Below are 6000 nucleotides of genomic sequence, written 5' to 3'. Positions count from 1 at the left end.
TGCTGCCAACCTATTCATTTAGAAGCGCTCTTCAGATATTCAGGGGTAGAGGATGACCCCAATCCCCAACTCTTTTGTCATCCCATGTGTATGTAGAAAGATGAAATCAAACACCTTCATGGTTCATGACCCATGGAGGGACATCCACCTACAGCTGGCAATATGTCCGCAATGCATTTGTAAAAGTCCTCAAGCAGCATGTAAAGAAAATGTGCAGATGCTAAGAGGAGAGAAACTAATAGCCACAAAGAAAAAGTGTTCCCCTGCAATTAGCAGAGCTAGACAAAAGAAAACTGGGCAGAGTCCTATGAAGTTAGACAGTATACCCAGGGACCAGAGGATATACCTAATGTGGCAGGTGTACTGTAAACTTCAGTTACAGCTGTAATTGAACCAGTGTGGGAAAGGCTGCATTGGTCTCCCCAGCTACAAAACCACATCGGAATACACCACCATTTTCATCAAAAGTCAACAAATCACACACCAGTTTTGGCACATGTTAAAGAAAACTGTTCTGCAGAAAGGTGACACATCAAAACCATAAGGTGGTATAATTTATACTTACATTCATTTGGTCAAATTGTTACTACATGTATTTATAAGCTCAACTATGTGCCAAATCAGAATTTTGGAAATATGTTGAAAGACCAGATCATTTTCATTTCCTAGTATTCCTTATATTCTACTGAAAGAAAGCCGGGACCTGTTTTTCTTTTAAGGTTTTATTGAAATGAGTTTAAATATTTCCATGTGAGAACATAGTAAGGGCAATCGATGACAGGTTAATTTAATTTGGATTGAAACTGGAAAATTGCCTCCTACTCCACCATTCTGAAATGTTCGGTGCTAAACATTTGTAAAATGTCCTACAAAGCCAGTCTGCTCTGACACAGAAATAGTATATATTCTCCAAATCCTCCACCCAACAATCTTCTAGTCATAATGAAGCAGCATAAGATACATACTTGTTTTTTTAACCACAATATGGCCAAACAATGTGATTCTAAGAAAGCTCAACACCCGAAATAACACTTCAATGCACTTTGTATCAAAAGCTAATTGCAAAGAAAAATATGCCAGCAAGAGTTGCAATTTTAAGATGATGCAGAGACTTTTCTTCTCCCAGAGACTTTATTACGAACTCCCATGGTGCAATTCCAAGTTTCTAAGTGACCTGTAGAATAAAAAGATAATTTTCGTATCAAGCACATCAATTTAACATGGACACAGATATTAGCTTTCAATCTATAGGGAGTTAAGGTCAAATATCAGATACCAAATTACTGACAAAGATGAATTAAAATAAAAGTGGGTGCAAAAGAATTTCCATGGAATTTTTCTCAGACATTTGGAAATTGAGTTATATTTCTCAATTAAATACAATATATGATCCCACACAGGGAAAAATATATAAAAAAGGACAGTATTGGTCAATTGACAAAATTGATACCTATAAGGTAAAGTATCAATGTTAAATTTTCTGAAGTTGATAACCATCCTGTAGTTATTTAAGAGAGTGACTTTATTCTTAGGAAATACACTCTGAAGTATATAGGGGTAGAGTGATATGGTGTATATAACTTCAGATGGCTTAGAAAAAGTTTTATATACTCAGTATAAAATATATACTGAGGGGCTTCCCTGGTGCACAGTGGTTGAGAGTCGGCCTGCCGATGCAGGGAACATGGGTTCGTGCCCCGGTCCGGGAAGATCCCACATGCCGCGGAGCAGCTGGGCCCGTGAGCCATGGCCGCTAAGCCTGCACGTCCGGAGCCTGTGCTCCGCAATGGGAGAGGCCACAACAGTGAGAGGCCCGCGTACCGCAAAATAAATAAATAAATAAATAAAATAAAATATATACTGAGAGAAAGAGAAACAAAGAGAGAAGAGAATAAAAGAGTGGGACAAAGACAGAGAGAGAAAAATGGTAAAGATAATGAAGCAAAATATTATGGTGACAATTAGCAAATGTATATGAGAGCTCTTTGTACTATTTTTGCAACTTTTTTCTAAGCTTGAAATTATTTCCAAATTAAAAAAAATAATAAAAATAATACTTCTTTTCACTAACCATGACCAAAGCAAATCATTTCTTTGCCCCTCAGCAGTTGGGTATTGTGCCTGCACCATACTATTTTGAATTTCTTATATATTGCTTTGAATTTAAACTTACATTGCCCTCTTTCCATTTCTGATAGAGAAGTGTTAGTCTCCAACTATGAAAATGGAATCATTGATTTCTCTCTGCAATTCTAATAGTTTTTACCTCACATAGTTGGATGTTCTGTTGTTCGATGCGCACATGTTAAGGATTGTTATGTCTTCTTGGAGAATTGACCCCTTTATCATTATGTAATGCCCTTCTTTATCCCTAATAACTTTCCTTGCTTCTAAGTCAGCTTTGTCTGAAATTAATATAGCTACTTTTCTTTTTTTTAATTAGTTCTAGCGTGATTTATTGTTCTCCATCCATTTACTTTTTTTTTTTTTTGCTGTGTTGTGCAGCTTGCAAGATCTTAGTTCCCTGACCAGGGATTGAACCCAGGCCACCTCAGTCAAATCACCAAATCCTAACCACTGGACTGCCAGGGAATGCCCTACATCCATTTACTTTTAATCTATATATGTCTTTATGTTAAGAGGGTGCCTTATAGGCACCATATAATTGGGTCTTGATTTTTGATCCACTCTGACAATTTCTGTCTTTTTTTTCTTCTTCATAATTGTATTATGAAAATTTTCATACAGAAATGTTGAAAGAATTGTACAATGAAGATACATATGCCCACCACCTGGATTCTGCAGTTAAGAGTTTGCTACATTTATGTATAACTGAATCTCTTTGCTGTACACCTAAAACTAACACAACATTGTAAATCAGCTGTACTTCAATTAAAAAAAAAGTTTGCCATATTTGCTATATTTTCTTTAACGTACATCTTTAACACATCTGCAGTGATGGGAATGCTCTGTGCTGTCCAGATACAGTAGTCTGTGGCTGTTGAGTTCTGTCTTTTAATTGGTGCATTTAGACCTTTGATGATCAAAATGATTATTGATATAGTTGAATTAATATCTATCTTATTTGTTAATGTTTTCTATTTGTTGCCCTTGTTCTTTGTTCTTATTTGTCTTTCACTCTTTTTCTGCCTTTCCAAGGATATGGCATTGCTCATACCCATTTTGACTAATAAATGAGCTACTAATACCAATACAGTACAAAAGAAATCTTGAAAACTGTTTTCTAGAATACCTGGATTTTTAAAAAATAATTTCCCTTTTTCCCTTATTGAAGAAATTCAGTGACTGGAATCGAAATTTCTGAATAAGGCATTGATATCTTGCAGTTAAAAAAAATGTTCATCAGCTAAAAGACATGATACAGTATCCATAAGCCACAAAAGAAAAGACTAAGAAGCTTAAACATATAAATGAAAAATTTCTTCAAACAATAAACTGTGAAAGTGTATTTTTCATACATTTAATAAACTAATTTATTTATTTGTTATTTCTAACAAACTAGATAGATGTGCATGTATGGCAAATATTTGAATTGAAAATTATTAATTGTTATTTCTGAGGAGTAGGACAAGGATATGGGAAAGTGAGGATTCTTTTACTTTTCATTATCTATATTTTGTACTTTTGAAATTTTTACTGTAAGCATGTATTACTATTATAGTTGAAAAACTACTTTACAACCCGATCAAAAAATGGGCGGAAGAACTAAATAGACATTTCTCCAAAGAAGACATACAGATGGCCAAGAGGCACATGAAAAGCTGCTCAACATCACTAATTATTAGAGAAATGCAAATCAAAACTACAACGAGGTATCACCTCACACCGGTCAGAATGGCCATCATCAAAAAATCTACAAACAATAAATGCTGGAGAGGGTGCAAAGAAAAGGGAACCCTCTTGCACTGTTGATAGGAATGTAAATTGATACAGCCACTATGGAGAACAGTATGGAGGTTCCTTAAAAAAACTAAAAATAGAATTACCAAATAACCCAGCAATCCCACCACTGGGCATATACCTGGAGAAAACCATAATTCAAAAAGACACATGCACCCCAATGTTCATTGCAGCACTATTTACAATAGGTCATGGAAGCAACCTAAGTGTCCGTAGATTGATGAATGGATAAAGAAGATGTGGTATATATACAATGGCATATTAGCCATAAAAAGGAATGAAATTGGGTCATTTGTAGAGATGTGGATGGACCTAGAGACTGTCATACAGAGTGAAGTAAGTCAGAAAGAGAAAGACAAATACCATATATTAACGCATATATGTGGAATCTAGAAAAATGGTACAGATGAACCGGTTTGCAAGGCAGAAATAGAGACACAAACATAGAGAACAAACGTATGGACACCAAGCGGGGAAAGGAGGTATGGGATGAATTGGGAGATTGGGATTGACATATACATACTAATATGTATATAATAGTTAATGAGAACCTGCTGTGTAGCGCAGGGAACTCTCTTTAGTGCTCTTTGGTGACCTAAATGGGAAGGAAATCCAAAAAAAGAGGGAATATATGTATACATATGGCTGATTCACTTTGCTGTACAATAGGAACTTAACACAACATTGTAAAGCAACTAGACCCCATAAAATTTTAAAAAAAGAAAAAGAAAAACTACTTTATTAAGTACATTACCCAGATTGGAAGAGATGCCTAAAGGACCAATAATAAGCATGAAAAACCCTCACGAATGTGGTTTCTGCTGTTTGATTGTCAAGAAGGGGCCTTATGAGAGGGATTCATGTCAGGATCTGATCCTACGACTGCAAAATGGGCACTTATTCTTTTGACGCCTCCTGGGCTTACAAGCATCGATTACCTATAGAAATCGTTGGTCCCCTAAAATGAGCCTCTCAGGCAGTATGGGTAGGGCACAGTGGTTTGAAAGCACTCACCTAAGGACCATTCACTTACTGCCAATTCACTAATCAGTAATAATTACTGAATATTACTGCCTGCAAAGCAACTTTATACACATGTAGGAAATAATAAGGAAATAAAAGATCTGCTTCCATCAAGAAGCCAACAGTCTTCAACGGTTATGGAAAAAAAACATACAAGGAATGAAACTATAACGTTCAAAAATAACATACCAATGAGTAATCTTGAGAGCCGATTTTCAGTACAATAGGTGCATAGATGAGCCTCAGGGGGCTATGAACCCCTGTCTCAGAGATCTATTTTTTCATGATTAAGTTTAAGGTGTAGATTATCAGTGTATGTGTGTATGTGTGTTGGATGTACGTGTATGTTATTTCTGGAATTATTACTGTTTTTTTATTTTCTGTTGTCTGTTTTACTTTCTAAAGCTTGCTATCCCCAAACTGACATCTTAAAAATTAAAACATCATCTTACTCAAAAGGTCTTAGTAACCAAAGATATAGTTCTAGAAAAGCTATACCTTCGAAATCTCATTAAACAAAGACCTTTAAAGAAAACTCAGTATCATAACTATTTCTAATAGCATGATTTTGTTACTAGAATAACACTTATTAAGCCTGATGTGACTAAAGATTTCAGCAGTTCTTAAGCATTTGCTATGATAAGGTTACATTTCTAATCAGTCAATAGTTTGCCTCAAAAATCTTAATAACCCTGAGCCCTGTGTGACCCCAGTCTATTCAGAGGTTCACATCTTAAAAATGCATAGTATAGCAACCGAAACTACATAAAAAAGAATTTCAGTTTTCACTTGTGTTTCCTGAGCGAACCCATTCATACCCAGTGGTTTCTGTTTTCATAAATTCCCCTTTCCCTTCCTACCTTACACCCTTCAGCTGACCCAGAGTCTCTCATTCACAAAACCCTAAACATCCCGCCACCAGTCTGTACCACTTTTCTGATTCTTTCCCTGCTCAGCTTTGGTCCTCTCTGACTTTTAAAATTTCCTTTCACTTTGCACATTGCAATTGAGAACGCAGAGCTGGAACGGCAAAGAACCTCCTTTCTTTCTCCTTAC

This window comes from Phocoena sinus, chromosome 7 (genome assembly GCF_008692025.1).
Source record: "Phocoena sinus isolate mPhoSin1 chromosome 7, mPhoSin1.pri, whole genome shotgun sequence".
NCBI classification, from domain to species: domain Eukaryota; kingdom Metazoa; phylum Chordata; class Mammalia; order Artiodactyla; family Phocoenidae; genus Phocoena; species Phocoena sinus.
Note: the sequence above shows the minus strand (reverse complement) of the source record.